Source organism: Monodon monoceros, unplaced genomic scaffold, assembly GCF_005190385.1.
Source record: "Monodon monoceros isolate NGI ecotype Baffin Bay Population unplaced genomic scaffold, NGI_Narwhal_1 Super_Scaffold_21, whole genome shotgun sequence".
NCBI lineage: Eukaryota > Metazoa > Chordata > Mammalia > Artiodactyla > Monodontidae > Monodon > Monodon monoceros.
This window is the reverse complement of record NW_021703778.1, coordinates 47,759,905-47,779,902: the sequence shown is the minus strand read 5'-3', so window position 1 is coordinate 47,779,902 and position 19,998 is coordinate 47,759,905.

The window sequence follows — 19,998 nt, the reverse complement described above, 5'->3', positions numbered from 1 at the left end:
AACAGAGACATCTCCAAGGCCATGTGCGAAAGGACTGGGGCTCTAATGATATCAATTAGGCCTGACCCACTGGGACTCTGGAAATATATTGTACTCATGGACTCTGCTCAAGTCCATATGTAAAAGGTCATTAACGGGGTACCAAATATTGCAAATTATTGGCCAAGTGTGCCTCCTTACCCCAAATACTTCCAACATTCTGAAATAAATTATAACCAGTAATGCTTTCATGTTGACAAGCTAATTCTACTTAGATTTTCCTTCCTAAATCAACGAAATTAATATTTTTTAAAAAACAGTATTATGTGTTAAATGTGGATTCACAAATACAGAGAGAGAGAGAGAGAGAGAGAGGAAGAAAGAGAGAGAGTGACTCACAACTACCTGTTTTTCCCAGTTTTGTTTCCCAGTTGAGATAATGGTAGCAGGATAGGTCACTTCTCCACTAGAATGAAGATTCCCCAAAACATTCTCTTCCTTGGCTGAACTTTTTGCATCACTTTCAAGGCATGGTGTGTATCTTCACAGCAGTGGGCTGAATTTGCTGAAGCAGAAAATGTAAGCTACTTAATAAAGGCTCAAGCTTCCATATTTGTGTGGGAATATTTTGGCAGCCCTTCCAGGAGATGTCAGCTCTCCCTGGGCTGTGTTTAGGATGTGGTGGCCACCTGAAGGCATTATCACAGGCTGACAGCCAGTGACTCCTGCCTACCACCCTCTCTGACAGCAGGCCTCCTGCTGAAGCTGCAGAGATTTCCCAGTCCTCACAGAGAAACTTTGCCAACTCAGGCAAACAAAACAGAATCCTGTTACATAAAGCAACTTGAGTTGTGGTCCAACTGCGTCTTCAGTGTTCGGCAAAATGGTAAATTATCCACGAGGGGGCTTCCTCTGATAAGAGTGCATCTCACATTGCACCTCAACAAAACTGGGCTCAGAAGGGGCTGATTTGGGGACAGGTCTTTCCCGCTTCCCAGGCCTCAGTTTCTTGTCTATTAAAAGGAGGTAGTGAAGGGAGGAAATCAAGATGGCAGAGTAGGAAAACGTGGAGCTCACCTCTCCCAATGAACACATCAAAAATATATGTACATGTACAGCAATTCTCACTGAAAACAAACTGGAGACTGGCAGAAAAGCTCTTCTACAACCAAGGCTGTAATGAAAGATCCACCCCAATTGGTAGGAAGGGAGGAGAAGCAATCAGGTTGGGGCCCAACCCCTAGGAGGGGACACAGAAGAGAAAGGGGATATCACGGGCTTGGAGATCCTCCCTGGGGAGTGATAGGTTCAAGCCACACACTGGGCACCCCAATCCTGGGGTCTGACACCAGGAATATGAATGAGTCCCTTAATTGGTTTGAAAACTGGTGGGATTTATAGAAGGGCTGTAAGAAACCTACACTCTGCTATGAAGAGGGCACCCACAGGCTCCCTTGCTCCTGGGAACAAGGTAGAGGAAGCAGATGAAACTGCCTGGGGCTCTGGCCAGTTTCCCATGAACATACCAGTGTGCATCCCTGCCACTCTAGCTCTGGCAGAGCTCCCTACAAGAGTGAGGGCTGCTGTTGCTGAGGAGGAGAATGCACACTTGGGGAGGGCAGAGTCTGTTCAGACCTGTCACTACATCTTAGTGGGGCAAGGGTGGCCACTGCTGACACTCACAGAGATGACAGATCAGGAGCTGTCTGAAACTCTGACTGGTTTCCCAGGACCATGCCACTGTGTTCCCCAGCCCACACAAGGTGCCTACTGTGATCACACTTTCTCCAGCACTGATCCCCTTTGGGGCTTATATGCCATTATCAGGAAGATAGAGAACACAGACTTAGAGGGAATGCAACCAGCTTGAAGACAAACCTCAGGGCTTCTGCTCCAGCAGCTTGGGACCTGAACACACCCCAAATAGAGCAGTGATGACCACTGAGCATAGGAAAAACCCAAGCTCACACTTGGCTCTGGCTCTAGCCTCTCCATCTCCAGCCCCACTTCCCACAAAGGTGATAGCCGCTAGCACATCCTGGTGAAAGATGTGATCTGTGTGATGTCAGATGCAGGTCTCCAACCAAAGCCACTAGAAACATGTAGACTGTATAGGGACACTCCTACACAAGGACAGCCCTTCAAGGGTTGTTTTATCTAATTCAAGATAATGATAATAATAATCTAATTCAAGATGTTTTATCTAATTCAACCCTTCAAGGGTATCTGTTTAATCAAATTTCATAGAGTCAGAGAAAGTTAAACAGAATGAGAAGAAAGAGGAATTTCTTTCAAACAAAAGAACAAGAAAAAAAAGAAAAACAACTAATGGAGCAGAGATAAATAAGTTGCCAGGTAAAGGTAAAGAATTCAAAGCATTAGTAATAAGAATGCTGGGCTTCCCTGGTGGCACAGTGGTTAAGAATCCACCTGCCAATGCAGGGGACACGGGTCTGAGCCCTGGTCTGGGAAGATCCCACATGTCGCAGAGCAACAAAGCCTGTGCAACAAAACTACTGAGCCTGAGCTCTAGAGCCCACTAGCCACAACTACTGAAGCCCACACACCTAGAGCCCATGCTCCACAACAAGAGAAACCACCACAATGAGAAGCCCGCACACAATAATGAAAAGTAGCCCCTGACTGCCACAACTAAAGAAAGCCTGTGTGGAGCAACAAAGACCCAACACAGCCAAAAATTAATTAATTAATTAATTAATTAATTAAAAACAGTAAGAATGCTAACTGAACTTGGGATAAGAATATATGAGCGCAGTGAGAATTTATTTTTTAATATTTTAATTTTATTTTTTATACAGCAGGTTCTTATTAGTTATCTATTTTACACATATTAGTGAATATATGTCAAACCCAATCTCCCAATTCATCCCACCACCACCACCACCCTGCCACTTTCCCCCTTGATGTCCATACATTTGTTCTCTACATCCGTGTCTCTATTTCTGCCCTGCAAACCAGTTCATCTGTACCATTTTCTAGGTTCCACATATATGCATCAATATATGATATTTGTTTTTCTCTTTCTGACTTACTTCACTCTGTATGACAGTCTCTAGGTTCATCCACGTCTGTACAAATGACCCAATTTCGGCCCTTTTTATGGCTAATATTCCATTGCATATGTGTACCATGTATTCTTTATCCATTCATCTGTCAGTGGGCATTTAGGTTGCTTCCATGACCTGGCTATTGTAAATAGTGCTGCAATGAACATTACAGTGCATGTGTCTTTTTGAATTTTGGTTTTTCTCTAGGTATATGCCCAGTAGTGAGATTGCTAGGTCATACGGTAATTCTATTTTTAGTTTTTTAAGGAACCTCCATACTCTTCTCCATAGTGGCTGTATCAATTTATATTTGCACCAACAGTGCAAGAGGGTTCCCTTTTCTCCACATCCTCTCCAGCATTTGTTGTTTGTAGATTTTCTGATGCTGCCCATTCTAACTGTATGAGGTGATACCTCATTGTAGTTTTGATTTGCATTTCTCTAATAATTAGTGGCATTGAGCAGCTTTTCATGTGTTTCTTGGCCATCTGTATGTCTTCTTTGGAGAAATGTCTATTTAGGTCTTCTGCCCATTTTTGGACTGGGATTTTTTTTTTTTAATGTTGAGCTGCATGAGCTGTTCATATATTTTAGAGATTAATCCTTGCCCGTTGATTCATTTGCAAATATTTTCTCTTATTCTGACGGTTGTCTTTTCGTCTTGTTTATGGTTTCCTTTGCTGTGCAAAAGCTTTTAAGGTTCATTAGGCCCCATTTGTTTATTTTAGGTTTTATTTCCATTAATCTAGGAGGTGGATCAAAAAATCTCTTGCTGTGATTTATGTCAAAGACTGTTCTTCCTATGTTTTCCTCTAAGAGTTTTAGAGTGTCCTGTCTTACATTTAGGTCTCTAATCCATTTTGAGTTTATTTTTGGGTATGGTGTTAGGGAGTGTTCTAACTTCATTCTTTTACATGTAGCTGTCCAGTTTTCCCAGCACCACTTACTGAAGAGACTGTCTTTCCTCCATTGTATATCCTTGCCTCCTTTGTCATAGATTAGTTGAACATATGTGCATGGGTTTATCTCTGGGCTTTCTATCCTGTTCCATTGATCTATATTTCTGTTTTGTGCCAGTACCATATTGTCGTGATTACTGTAGCTTTGTAGTATAGTCTGAAGTCAGGGAGTCTGATTCCTCCAGCTCCATTTTTTTTCCTTCAAGAATGCTTTGGCTATTTGTCGTCTTTTGTGTCTCCATGCAAATTTTGTGTTTGTATTTTGTTCTAGTTCTGTAATAAATGCCATTGGTAATTTGATAGGGATTGCATTGAATCTGTAGATTGCTTTGGGTAGTATAGTCATATTCACCATATTGATTCTTCCAATCCAAGAACATGGTATATCTCTCCACCTGTTGGTATCATCTTTAATTTCTTTCATCAGTGTCTTATACTTTAATACATACAAGTCTTTCTTCTCCCTAGGTAGGTTTATTACTAGGTATTTTATTCTTTTTGTTGCAATGGTAAATGGGAGTGTTTCCTTAACTTCTCTTTCATATTTTTCATCATTAGTGTATAGGAATGCAAGAGGTTTCTGTGCAAGTGATTTTGTATCCTTAAACTTTACCATCTTCATTGATTAGCTCTAGTAGTTTTCAGGTGGCAGCTTTAGGATTCTCTCTATATAGTATCATGTCATCTTCAAACAGTGACAGTTTTACCTCTCCTTTTCCAATTTGTATTCCTTTTATTTCTTTTTCTTCTCTGACTGCCATGGCTGGTACTTCCCAAACTATGTTGAATAATAGTGGTGAGAGTGGACATCCTTGTCTTGCTCCTGATCTAAGAGGAAATGCTTTCAGTTTTTAACCATTGAGAATGATGTTTGCTGTGGGTTTGTCATATATGGCTTTTATTATGTGGAAGTAGCTTCCCTCTATGCCCACTTTCTGGAGAGTTTTAATCATAAATAGGTGTTGAATTTTGTCAAAAGCTTTTTCTACATCTATTGAGATAATCATATGGTTTTTATTATTCAGTTTGTTAATATGGTATATCACATTGATCACTTTGCATATATTGAAGAATCCTTGCATCCCTGGGGTAAATCCCACTTTATCATGGTGCATGATCCTTTTAATGTGTTGTTGGATTCTGTTTGCTAGTATTTTGTTTAGGATTTTTGCATCTATATTCATCAGTGATATTGGTCTGTAATTTTCTTTTTTTGTAGTATCTTTGTTTGGTTTTGGTAACAGGGTAATGGTGGCCTCATAGAATGAGTTTGGGAGTGTTCCTTCCTCTGAAATTTTTTGAAAGAGTTTGAAAAAGATGGGTGTTAGCTCTTCTCTAAATGTTTGATAGAATTCACCTGTGAAGCCATCTGGTCCTGGACTTTTATTTGTTGGAAGATTTTTAATTACAGTTTCAATTTTATTACTTGTGATTGGTCTGTTCATATTTTCTGTTTCTTCCTGTTTCAGTCTTGGAAGATTATACCTTTCTAAAAATGTGTCCATTTCTTCCAGGCTGTCCATGTTATTGACATAGAGTTTTTTGTAGTAGTCTCTTGGGATGCTTTGTATTTCTGTGGTGTCTGTTGTAACTTCTCATTTTTCATTTCTACTTCTATTGAGTTGAGTCATCTCCCTTTTTTTCTTGATGAGTTTGGCTAGTGGTTTATCAGTTATGTTAATCTTCTCAAAGAAGCAGTTTTTAGTTTTATTGATCTTTTTTTTTCTTTGTTTCTATTTCATTCATTTCTGCTCTGATCTTTATGATTTCTTTCCTTCTGCTAACTTTGGGTTTTGTTTGTTCTTCTTTCTCTAGTTCTTTTAGGTGTAAAGTTAATTGTTTATTTGAGATTTTTCTTGTTTCTTGAGGTAGGCTTGTATAGCTATAAACTTCCCTCTTAGAACTGCTTTTGCTGCATCCCATAGATTTTGGATCATCGTGTTTTCATTGTCATTTGTCTCTAGGTATTTTTTGATTTTCTCTTTGACTTCTTCAGTGATCTCTTGGTTATTTAGTAACATATTTTTTAGCCTCCATGTGTTTGTGTTTTTTAAGCTTTTTTCCCTGTAATTGATTTCTAATCTCCTCATGTTGTGTTCAGAAAACATTCTTGTTATGATTTCAGTTTTCTTAAATTTACTGAGGCTAGATTTATGACCCAAGATGTGATCTATCCTGGAGAATGCTCTGTGTGCACTTGAGAAGAAAGTGTAATCTGCTGTTTTGGGATGTAATGTACTATAAATATCAACAAAATCTATCGGGTTGTGTCATTTAAAGCTTCTGTTTCCTTATGAATTTTCTGTTTGGATGATCTGTCCATTGGTGTAAGTGAGGTGTGAAAGTCCCCCACTATTATTGTGTTATTGTCTTTTTCCTCTTTTATAGCTGTTGGCAGTTGCCTTATGTATTGAGGTGCTCCTATGTTGGGCGCATATATATTTATAATTGTTATATCTTCTTCTTGGATTGATCCCTTGATCATTATGTAATGTCCTTCCTTGTCTCTTATAACATTCTGTATTTTAAAGTCTATTTTATCTGTTATGAGTATTGCTACTCCAGCTTTCTTTTGATTTCCATTTGCATGGAATATCTTGTTCCATCCCCTCACTTTCAATCTGTATGTGTCCCTAGGTCTGAAGTGGGTCTGCTGTAGACAGCATATATATGGGTCTTGTTTTTGTATCCATTCAGCAAGCCTGTGTCTTTTGGTTGGAGCATTTAATCCATTCACGTTTAAGGTAATTATGTATGTTCCTATTACCATTTTCTTAATTGTTTTGGGTTTGTTTTTGTAGGTCCTTTTCTTCTCTTGTGTGTCCCACTTAGAGAAGTTCCTTTAGCATTTGTTGTAGAGCTGGATTGGTGGTGCTGAATTCTCTTAGCTTTTGCTTGTCTGTAAAGGTTTTAATTTCTCCATCGAATCAGAATGAGATCCTTGCTGGGTAGAGTAATCTTGGTTGTAAGTTCTTCCCTTTCATCACTTTAAATATGTCATGCCACTCCCTTCTGGCTTGTAGAGTTTCTTCTGAGAAATCAACTGTCAACCTTATAGGAGTTCCCTTGTATGTTATTTGCCATTTTTCCCTTTGATTACTATGTGTCTCAGTGTGTTTCTCCTTGAGTTTATCCTGTATGGGACTCTGCGCTTCCTGGACTTTGGTGGCTATTTCCCTTCCCGTGTTAGGGAAGTTTCTGACTATAATCTCTTCAAATATTTTCTTGGGTCCTTTCTCTCTCTCTCTTCTCTTTCTGGGATCCCTATAATGTGAATGTTGTTGCTTTCAATGTTGTCCCAGAGTTCTCTTAGGCTGTCTTCATTTCTTTTCATTCTTTCTTCTTTATTCTGTTATGCAGCAGTTAATTCTACCATTCTGTCTTCCAGGTCACTTATCCATTCTTCTGCCTCAGTTATTCTGCTATTGATTCCTTCTAGTGTATTTTTCATTTCAGTTATTGTATTGTTCATCTCTGTTTTTTTGCTCTTTAATTTTTCTAGGTCTTTGTTAAACATTTCTTGCAGCTTCTCGATCTTTGCCTCCATTCTTTTTCTGAGGTCCTGGATCATCTTCATTATCATTATTCTGAATTCTTTTTCTGGAAGGTTGCCTATCTCCACTTCATATAGTTCTTTTTCTGGGGTTTTATCTTGTTCCTTCATCTGGTACATAGCCCTCTGTCTTTTCATCTTGTCTATCTTTCTGTGAATGTGCTTTTTGTTGCACAGGCTGAAGGATTGCAGTTCCACTGAGAATTTTAACTAGAAACTGAAAACTAAAAAGAACCAGTCAGTACTGAAGAATGAAATAACAGAAATGAAATGTACACTAGAAATTATTAACAATTGACTAGGTGATACAGAAGGATGCATAAGTGGTCTGGAATATAGAATAATGAAATCACCACATCAGGAAAGCAAAAGTAAAGAAAAATTTTTAAATGAGGATAGTTTAGAGGACCTCTGAGACAACATCTACTATATTAACATTCAAATTATAGGGGTTCCAGAAGAAGAGAGAGAGCAAATGTTCAAAAATATATTTGATGAAATTACTGCTGAAAACTTCCAGAACCTGAAGAAGGAAACAGAAATACAGGTACAAGAATCAAAGAGATTCCAAAGAAGATTAAGCCAGAAAAGAACCACACCAAGACATATAATTAAAATAACAAAATTAAAGACAAAGAGAGTATTAAAATGCTGCAAGAGAAAAACAAAGAGTCACACACAAGGGAACCCCCATAAGACTATCAGCTGATTTTTCTGCAGAAACTTTGCAGACCAGAAGGGAGTGGCATGATATATTTAATGTGCTGAAAGAGAAAAACCTACAACCTAGGGTACCTTATTCAGCAATTTGTCAATCAGAATTTAAAGAAAGATAAAGATCTCAGACAAGTAAAATCTAAAAGACTTCATCAACACTGACTGGCCATTAAATGAAGTGTTAAAGTGTCTTCTCTAAGCGGACAAGTAAATAATACAACAAGAAGTAAGAATTTATAAAAAGGAAAATCCCACTAGTAAAGGCAAATATATAGTAAAAGCTGTGGATCGACCAATTAAATAACCTAGTATAAAGATTAAAAGACAAAATTGTAAAAATAAATTATAACTACAATAAACAATTAAGGGGTAAATATGAAGATGCAAAACATGACATCAAAAAACACAAAATGTGGGTGAGGGGGTAAAATATGTAGATTCTTTAAAATGTATTCAAACTTAAATGACTGTCTGGTAAACTCAAATCAAAGACCTACAATAGATACACAAAAACTAGGGAAAAAAAGGAACACAAGCATACTACTAAAGAAAACCACCAACCACAGTTGAAAAGACTAAAAAAAGAAGAAAGGAACAGAGAAGAACCACAAATACAACAAGAAACAAGTAACAATGGACAGAAACAAGTAACAATGGACAACAAGTTCATAACCATTAATAGTCACTGTAAATATCACTGGATTAAATGCTTCATTCAAAAGACACATAGTGGCTGATTGAATAAAAGAACATGACTCATATATATGCTGCTTACAAGACATTCACTTCAGATCTAAAGACATATACAGACTGAAAGTAAAAATATGGAAAAATATATTTCATGCAAATGGAAACAGCAAGAAAGTAGTGTTGGCAATATTCAGATGGAGTAGACTTTAAAACAGACTATACAACAAAAGACAAAGAAGGCCATTATATAATGATAAAGGGATCAATACAAGAAGATATAATATTCATTAACATATATACAACTAATAGACGAGAAAATAAGTATATAAAGCAAATATTAAAATACATAAAGGGAGAAATTACCAATAACACAATAATATTAGGGGACTTTAACACCCTCCTATAGTAAAAGACAGAACATGCAGACAGATAATCAATAAGGAAATAGTGGTCTTAAATGACACATTAGACCAGTTGGATTTACTAGATATCTACATGACATTCTATACAAATAAAGCAGAATACATATTGTTTTAAAGTGCACATAGAATGTTCTCTGGGATTGATTACACGCTAAGTCACAAAACAATCCCCAACTAATTTAACAGAAAAGAAATTATATCAAGCTTTTTTTTTCTGACAAAAAACAGTATGAAACTAAAAATTAGTTACATGAAGAAAAGTGGGAAAACACAAAAACGTTGAGAGTAAACAACATGCTACTGAAAAACCAATGGATCAATGAAGAAATCAAAGAGAAAATCAGAAAATACCATGAGACAAATGACAATAAAACACAACTTTTCAAAATATTTTGGATGCTGTAAAAGCATTTCTAAGAGGGAAGTTTATAGAGATACAGACCTACTTCAAGCAATAAGCAATTAGGAAAAGAACAAACAAAGACCAAATTCAACATAAGGAAGAAAATAATAAAAATCGGAGAGGAAATAAATCAAATAAAGACCAAAAATCATATATAAAAATCACAAAATCCAAGAGCTGGCTTTTTGAAAAGATAAATAAAATTGATAAGTCTTCAGCCAAGCTTATTAAGAAAAAACAGAGAGAGGTTCCAAATAAACAAAATAAGAAATAAAGAAGAGAAATAACAACCAATATTTATAGATACAAAAAATTATGAGAATAAAACAGTTATATGCCAACAAAAGGGACAACCTGGAAGAAATGGATTTGAACCACACAATCTTCTAAGAATGCATCAGGAAGAAATATACAATCAGAACAGTCCAATCACTAGTAATGAAATTGAATTAGTAGAAAAAAGAAAATATATCCTCCCAGGAAAAAAAAAAAATCCAGGAATGGTGGGTTTCACAGGAAAATTCCATCAAACATAAAGAGCTGTTACTTAGCCTTCTCAAAATATTCCAGAAAACTGAAGAGGAGGGGATACTCCTAAATTTACAGGGCCACCATTACCAACATGAGAAAAAGACACTACAAAAAAAATTACAGGCCAAGATTGCTGATGAATATAGATGCAAAAATCCTGAACAAAATATTAACAAACTGATTTCAACAATATATGAAAAGGGTCACACACCTTGAACAGGTGGGATTTATTGCTGTAATGGAAGGATGGTTTGATGTATGCAAATCAATAAATGTGATACACCACATTAACAAAAAGAAGAATAAAAATCACATGATCCTTTCAATAGACACAGAAAAAGCATTTGACAAAATTCGATATCTCTTCATTATAAAAACTCTCATCAAAGTTCATATAGAGGGGACATAGCTCAACATAATAAAGGACATTTATGACAAACCCACAGCTACCACCATCCTCAACAGTGAAAAGCTGAAAGCATTTCCTCTAAAGTCAGGAACAAGACAAGGATTTCCACTCTTCCCAGTTCTACATAACATGGTACTGCAAGTTTTAGCCACAGCAATCAGACAGGAAAAAGAAAGAAAAGGCCTCCAAATTAGACGAGAAGAAGTAAAATTGTCACTATTTGCAGATGACATGATACTGTATGTAGAAAACCCAAAGGTCTCCACAAAAAAACTACTAGAACAAATAAGTGAATTCAGTAAAGTTGCAAAATACAAGATTAACATACAGAAATCTGTTGCTTTTCATTACACTAATAATGAACTAGCAGAAAGATAAATTAAGGAAACAATCTTATTTACAATCATATCCAAAAAAATAAACTAACTAGGAATAAACTTAATGAAGAAGGTGAAAGACCTAAACTCTGAAAACTATAAAATATTGATAAAGGAATTTGAAGGTGATACAAAGAAATGAAGACATCCCATGTTACTGTATTGGAAGAATTAACATTGTTAAACTGTCTTTATTACCCAAAGCAATCTACAGATTTAATGTAATCCCTGTCAAAACACTCATGACATCTTTCACAGAACTAGAACAAAATAATCTTCAATTTTATATGGAACCACAAAAGACCCAGAACTTCCAAAGCAATCCCGAGGAAAAAGAACAAAGCTAGGGCTTCCCTGGTGGCGCAGTGGTTGAGAGTCCGCCTGCCGATGCAGGGGACACAGGTTCATGCCCCGGTCCGGGAGAATCCCACATGCCGCGGAGCAGCTGGGCCCATGAGCCATGGTCACTGAGCCTGCGCGTCCGGAGCCTGTGCTCCGCAACGGGAGAGGCCACAACAGTGAGAGGACTGCATACCGCAAAAAAAAAAAAAGAACAAAGCTGGGGATACAACCCTCCAAGGCTTCACACTATACTACAAAGCTCATAGATCAGTAGAATGGAATAGGGAGCCCGGAAATAAACCCACACACCTATGGTCAATTAATCTAATTAATTAATTGTTATTCATATCTATGGAATAAAAATCTAAAGACAAAAACACAAACAAAGCTCTTTGGTGCCCCACGTAAAGCCTTCCATGATGTGTTCAATACAAACTTTCCCAGCTTTTGTATTCACTATACCCATGTAGAAAATTACCGCAAGTCTAAACATACCCCTCTATCGTACCCTGCACACACTCTTTAGAGAACAAGTGTCACATTCCATATCACTGCACTAGTGGTTCTCAACTGAGTGTTGGGGTAGGGAGCATTTTACAATGTCTGGAGACATTCTTGGTTGTCATAACTGGGGTATCAGTGGATTGCTACTAACAGCTAGTGGGCAAAAACCAGGGATGTTGCTAAACATCCTGCAATGCAGAGGGAACCCCCACAAAAACACTTTTTGGACTGTAAGTGTCAAAAGTGCTGAAGTTGAGAACACCTACTCTGGACGCTGGGCACCCATCATAATGATTTGATGTGCAATTTATTTTTAATTGATTGACATAGGCTGAATACCTCTGTTTCTCTCTCCACCCCCTCCTTCTCTCTCTCTTCAAGAATATATACTCTAAGTCACATAACTGACTGCAGGATTAGTTTGTTTTAAACACTTTCATACCCTTGCCTCAGTGGGTCATCAAACTTCACTGTACCAAGAGGAGAGGTAAAGTATAATAACAGAAATAACACCAGGTTTAAGGTTAGGTTGAATCTGACTTCACTTATTGGCTGTATAACCATGGGGAAGGCAGAAAAACACACTGGGTCTTGGTGATTTTTTACTGCAAAAATGATAGTATAAGATTGTACTTTTTCTTACTTTATTTCTAAGATTAGTACTTGGGCTCAAACAGAATGGCAGCATTCCCATATTACACACCAGGAGATTGAAACTTAAATTAATACAATTTCCCACTGTAATGTGATCTATAAAATCCACAGAAGAGGACTCAGTCATCTCAGCTGCACTCACTAAGATGAAACTTCAATTTATTGAAGAAGTTTTTGCTTCATAATTATCATTAATTTGTATGTTCATCTCAATGTGACTGCAAATATTATATACAGATAACTTAAATGGACCACTCACTTTCTCCCCTTTTTAAGTTGACAAGTAGCCTTACCCAGGTGTGGAGGTGAGCCCATATGCACATCATGATCCTAGTCTGGAAATATGGTTCTTTCATTTTCTTGGCTGCAAAATATGGTTTTTCCTTCCTTACACCTTCACTTTCTGAGCTGCTTCAGAAACACATCTGTTTTCTATCTGTTGAGAGAGGAAGACATGAACACTTTATTATGCCCTATATAATCTAATACATTACATTGCTTATGGGCTGTGTATTTTGTAAAAAAAAAAAAAAAAATTCAGAAATCTCTAGAGGTACAAAGACAGATCTAGAATAGAGAGCTTCCATGAACAAGGAGATGCCAGGGACATCCCTAAGATCTTCCAGCGGCCAGGCTCAGGGGTCCAATCTACTCATTTCAAGACTGACAAGTGATCACTTAATCCCCTATAAACTTTATTTATAGAAGAGCACTTGAGATTGCAGGCCACCTGCACACATCTGTCTGGAAGAGCCAATAGTGTCTGGACAGCAGCCTCATTCTATAATCAGAGAGATAAGTCAAAATAAGTAAGGGCTGGATTCAGGACCTTCAGAGTGCCTTCCCTGGACACATCCAAGGCATTCTCCATTGCTATATCATGCTCCTCTCCAGACCAGAAGACCACCATGATAAATGCAACCCCCCTAGTGCAATTACTGTCAAAAGAGAAGCCTTCTCCATGCTCAGCTTGTAATTTAATGAGATTCCCAAGTATTATTATAGTCCAGCGATGAACTTTACTTTAGTCTTTTTGTTATTATCTTTTCAAAGAACAAAAATATCCAGTGGTCAAGTCCAGGTTAACATTATATATTCTATTTTATTCATTGAAAATACATCTTTTCAACTCTTTTGATCTTTGGGAAAATAATATGCTAAAGAAGAAAACAAAAATCTTATATAAAATTGGGCAAAATATTTGTACAAGTAATTCATAGAGGAGGAGATATGAATGGACAATACATGTATGAAAATATTCTCAATCCCATTAATAATTAGGGAAATAAAATAAAATAAAAATTAAATAAGATCTATTTTTACTCCCATCAGATTGGAAAACATAAAGCAGTTTGAAAATATTGTGTTGACAAGGATGTGAAGCAAAGGAACTCTTATCCATTGTCAGTGATATAATTGATTTAAGCTATTTGAAAAAGACTGATCAATATCCAGTAAAGTTAATGTGCTTTGTCACCCAGCAGTAAAGTTCCTCAGTGTATATACTATCAGTGTTGTTTAGAGCCATGGTAAATATCAATGGATGAAAGAGGATCACACCACATTTCTGGAGAAGATTATTGAGGAGTCAGAAGGGGACAGGGACTAGAGCCTATTTGGGAAACTCAGGCCTCAGTAGGGGAAGACACACCTCTTCCATCACAATAGAAGAACAGAATGGCTACAGGAAGATTGGGTTTTGAGGAAGGTCTCATCTAATGGCTTTCATTTTGTCTACAAATTATAGAATAGGTTGAGGAGAGGATGAGTTGAGGGCTTGACAAGAATGGGAAACGTTTGATATTGCCTATTCTTAGCTGAGAGTAGGAAAATCTGCTTACTAGAAAAACAATATAGTAAAATTGTGAGGCAGTATTGTGGGCACAGCACAAAGATCAAGGGGGTTCATAAACTGATGGACTGAGACTCACTTAGCTTCATCTGATTCTGAAGCTGATGGCTGCTTGTCTTCTTTCCTTCCTCCCATATCTGATGGTTTCTTTCATAGCACCTACACTGGCACTTGAAAGCGGCTGCTGCTTGCTTTCATTTCTATTTCCTCTTCCTATTTCCTGCCCTTAACTCTCCATTCTCTGCCCCATCCACATCTCAGTACACAATCCAGAATTCTGAGTAAATGACTGGGAAATTTCCTAAGTCACAACTGTGTAAGTTGGCACAGAGGATTTAAGTTGTGCAGAATGATATCTTCAAGTGTGATGGGCTTCTAGTTTTATGCTTTTGTTATTGGTGCACATACTTATAAAAACAAAGGTGAATGTTTTATTTTAGAGCACAGAGTTTACCTAGAGGGAATAGAATACACTGCAGATGTGAGATAATGCCATATATTTTTACACAACTACTCAATATGTTTCTCCTATATTTTATCGGGAGGTGATAATATGTATATGTATGTGTATATGCACATGTGCATGTTATGTATTTACACACATATGCTTTAGAGAGTATATATACATGCATAGCATACATATATGTATACATATACCAATATATGTGTGTGTGTATATATATATGTATTTTTTATATGTATGTATTTTATCACCTTCCTATAAAATATAGAAGAAACACATTGTGTCAGTATGAAAAATACATGTTCTTACCTCCCTGCTGCAATGTATTGCATTCCCTCTTGGGAAAATCAGTGCTCTAAAATAAAACACCTTTGTGATAAGGAGAGAAATAGAGAGAGACAGGATATTACAAAAGTATTTACTAACTAGTATGGTATGGGCACTGATAGTCAGAATGAATGGTAGCTAAATCATTTGTTTTAGCTACATAGGGGCACATTGAAGAATGCCATCCTTGCCTATGTGCTCCCAGGACTACACAATGTGCAATGATGGATCCAAAATAAGATACTGACTTCCTATCAAGAAACTCAAAATCTTGATAGTGCATTTAATAGAGGTCACCATTTCCACATTAAAATTAATCACCTATGAGGACTCTATGTGTTGGGTTTTTCAGGGCACTTCTGATTGTAGTTATTACTGTCTTAGCCACCATACTATTCTGAAATTCCCTCATTTCATTATGTTACCTATACTTCACATACATCTTTTACACTTAGCAGTGGCACTGAAAACTTTGTCAGTATTTTGATTTGTAGTTCAGGAGATAGATTCTCATAGAATAGATTACGGTGATCAAGCTTTTATCTGAACATGGACATATGTGTTTCTTTCTTTCTTTTATTTTAAGAGAAAGGCACTAATGCATAAGCAATAAATTCTAAGTAAAGACTTATGGTTTCAAGTATTAAAAACTATTCTCTGGATCTCTGCTGGGTTTGAACCAGTCTATTTGACATGAATAGCTCCCATTGCACCACTAATTGCTGAGAACTCTTTTGGCTGGCAGATGAGAGGCCAGATAAATTGATAAATGCAAATAGGCAAAATAAAGAGAATGTGTCTGTATGACCTTCAGATTCTCTTGATTCACCCTTCCATTGAAAGAGCATGAAAATTACTTGAAAAGCATTTCAAACATCATCATGATATAGGGAACCAAACAAGTTAATTAACAGTAAAACATCAATATGGAATTCTGATGACTCTATTCTTGATATGCTGATATTCAGATTAGTATGAAAGAATGTGGGTAAACTATCATCAATGCATAAAAACATCAAAACACTTTGAAAGTTATTATAAAGTCTGGTTTTCATTTTTGGATGAAAATCTTATGGCCTTTAACATAATCACTTGCTTCATCAGCCACTAACTTATAAGTTCAATAAATGTTATGTTGAATTGTAAATCAAGTAATGAGGAAAGTAGTAGCATTAATTCATTTACTAACCTTTCCCATACACTAACAGCAGGCTGAACACTGCAACACAAAGAAAGTGCACTGAATCCCTGACAGTGTCTATTTAGTTTACTCAAGAAAAGAAAAAAAATGTAATAAAATATAATAAACATAGGGTGTGAAGAAACAGAATTTGGGGATGAGTAGGATTTGATAAGTAGAAAGGATAGAAGGGAATATTTGAGGAAATTAAAATATAGAGAAGGCAACTGAGCATCAGCAAAGAGTCAGGGCAGTAATGATCAAGCACATTTGCAAGTCTTCCATGCTGTCAGCTTCAAGAGGGCAAGGGTAATAATGCTTTTGTTCCTAGTTGCCTGATATACAGGAAGTGCTCAAAAATCTCTTGCTCAATGAGTGGATGTGATGCAATGTGTAAGGGGGAAAGGGGCTGGTAACCTATATAAGGATGAAGTAGAAGACAGAGGTTAGAGCTGAAGCAGAGCCAGATTATACAGTCTTGAATCATAGACTAAGCAGTGTAGCCATTACCTTATATGCAAGAAATGGAGGTGGGTGGATGAGAATAGCTTCCAATAATAGCAAATAGTTCCTATTGGACAAAACTTCTAAGAGAAAGCAACCACAAACTCTAGACAAAATATAAAATTCAACCACCCAAAGGCACTGGGAAGTGAATAAAAGAGACAGATAATGGACTAGAATTGATACTTCAAAGAAGGGCATGGTTTTTGTGATGGTTAATTTTATGTGTCAACTCAACTGAGCCATAGAGTGCTCAACTAAATATTATCTCTGGGTGGGTTCTGTGAGGGTGTTTCCAGATGAGATTAGCATTTGAATCCATGCACTCAGTAAGGTAGATTGCCTTTTGCAATGAGGATGGGCATCCTCAAATCTCAAGAGGGACTGAATAGAACAAAAGGAAGAGTAAGAAGCAATTCAACCATTTTTCTTCCTAGATGCCTACGTGTGCTGGGACATCAGTCTTCTCCTGCTCTTTGACTGGAATTTACATCATTGGCTTTTCTGGTTCTCAAGCCTTTGAACTGGCACTAGAATTACTCCACCATGTTTCCAGTTTGTAGATGACAGATCATGGGACTTCTCTGCCTCCATAATCATGTGAACCAACTCCTCATATGTATCTATCTACCAAATTCTCATATGTATCTATCTACCTATCTACTTACTTGTTTCTCTTTCCCTCGAGAAATCTAGAACAGTTCTGGGTGAATATTCTATTTCCATAGCTTATTTGATGGGGGTAAGTCCCAGTCTGCATGCTACGCCAAGGAGACAAAACATTGAAGCCTACAGAATTACTGGACTGAAAAACCAGAGGATTGAATTCAGGCAACTTCAGCCATTAGAAAGTGGGGGACAAATCCTGGAAAGGAGAAAGCAAGGATGGAATGCCTCCAATTCTGTAAAACAACTCTGCCCAAATCTCTGGATGACTCTTGAACCAGCTATGTACAAAATGTATTTCAAGTAGTGCAGCTAAAGGAACAGGCCTGAGAACAGACTACCAACCACAGAGGAGACAGTTTACAGTTGAGTTCAGCCAAGTTAACCACCAGCTTAAAAAAATTCTCAATACTCAATACTCTTTAAAAGAACATGACACAGTCCATAATCTTAAAACTTGATGCAAAATGGCTAGGATAAGAGCTATTTTTTTTTTTTTACATACAAAGAAAGGAGTATGATACTCATTTTAAAGAGAAAAGAAAATAACCTCGAGATGACCTAATGCTGCAATGCAGACAAGAATTTTAAAGCAGTTTGTATATATAACTATGTTTAAGGAAGTAAGGGAAAATATGCTCATAAGGAGCTAAAATTAGTAAATCTCAGCAGAAAAATTCTATAAATGTAAAATAGATATCTGAAATATACAAGGAAAATCACTGGAGAAGAATGGACTGAAAAAATGGAGATGACAGAAGGAAGTCATTATGAGGACAGATCAATAGAAATTAATCTGAAAGATAGAGATGACAATGATTGAAAAAAAATGAACAGACCCTCAGAAACCTGTGGGGCAATATAAAAATGTCTAACATAGCCATAATTGGAGCCTCAGAAGGAAAAGAGAGGCAGAATTGAGCAGAAAAAAATATATTAAATATAGTGACCAAAAATTTTCCAGTCAGACAGTTATAAGTTCTACAAGCTCAGTGATCCCCAAGTATAATAAACACATATACTACCATATCTCTTCATATTAGCACCAAACTACAGAAAACCAAAAAAAAAAGAGAGAAAATTTAAAATAAGGATGAGAAAAATTACATACTATTTAGGAAAAATTATTCAAATTATTACTGGCTTTCCATTATAAAAAATGGAGGCCAGAACAAACATGAAATAATGTCTTAAAAGTTCTAAAAGAAAAAAAAAATGTACACACACAAAGAGAAATCTATAGTCAGTGAAAATATTCCTTCAGATTAAAAGCAAAATAAAGGAATTTTTAATAAAAGAAAAGTAAGGGGATTAGCCATCAGCAGAATTGTGCTATAAGAAATGCTAAGATCTTCAGTCAGAAGGGAAGTGATGCCAAATAGAAAATCTGAATATTTCAGATTTAGAAAAAGAGAAAAGCCATTGGAAATGTGTAAATGGAAATGAAAAATATATGGAATGTGGAAAATCAATGATGATCTTGGAGTATGATTCTGAATTTCTCTGTGAGCTTGTAATTCATTAATTAATCTGTGAAATGTTCCAAGGAAATTTAAAGAAAAGTTCAAAGATTCATATTATATAGCATAATAAAATACCTGGAAAATGAAAAATAAGTGAAGATAAGGCCAGTATGGTAAGTTGGAGCAAACATACAGTTTGTACATAGCATATCAATAAGGTCTTACACACTTGTCAGAAGCCACTCAGTGATCCATCTATAAAATTTGAGCTTCATTGGAAGAAAGACTTAAAGACCTAGTTCACGTTTAGATCTTCAGCACTTGCTGGTAAAGCGGTTAAAGGAAGGCATTTTGAGAATATCAAATGGAGACAAGGCAGCATCAAAGCAGAGGCTGCTGTTGGGAAGAGAAACGCACCATCCATTACCAGATCTACAGGTTCTACAAGGCAAGGACACACCCCAGTGTCTCAAGAAACAAGGGCTAGCTCTCATGTTAATGACAATGAAACACAGGATTTATAGTTGGTAGAGATTTCAGAGACATTATAGTTTAAATTATTGTTTTTAGAAAGGAAACTAAGGCCCAAAGATGTTCATGACGTCAGATGTCAGAAAACATTTTTGATGTCAAAACTGGAACGAGAACCAAGAAAAAAGAATAAAATTTGGCAATTAATAAATTATTGTGAGGCATATAAAGGACAATTTGTAATTTATTTGCCCAGAAGAACAATGTTCTAGAAAAGATGTAGCATACCTTCATTTAGCTTCCTGTAAATTCTATAATACACACTCTGTTATGATGTTTGTATCCTCCCTCTCTCTTTCTCTTTTATAAAATAAATAAAAAATACAATGGGTTATGCACTCTACTGTGTACTTAAAAAAAAAAAATATATATATATATATATCTCATATAAATGTTCTGTACTG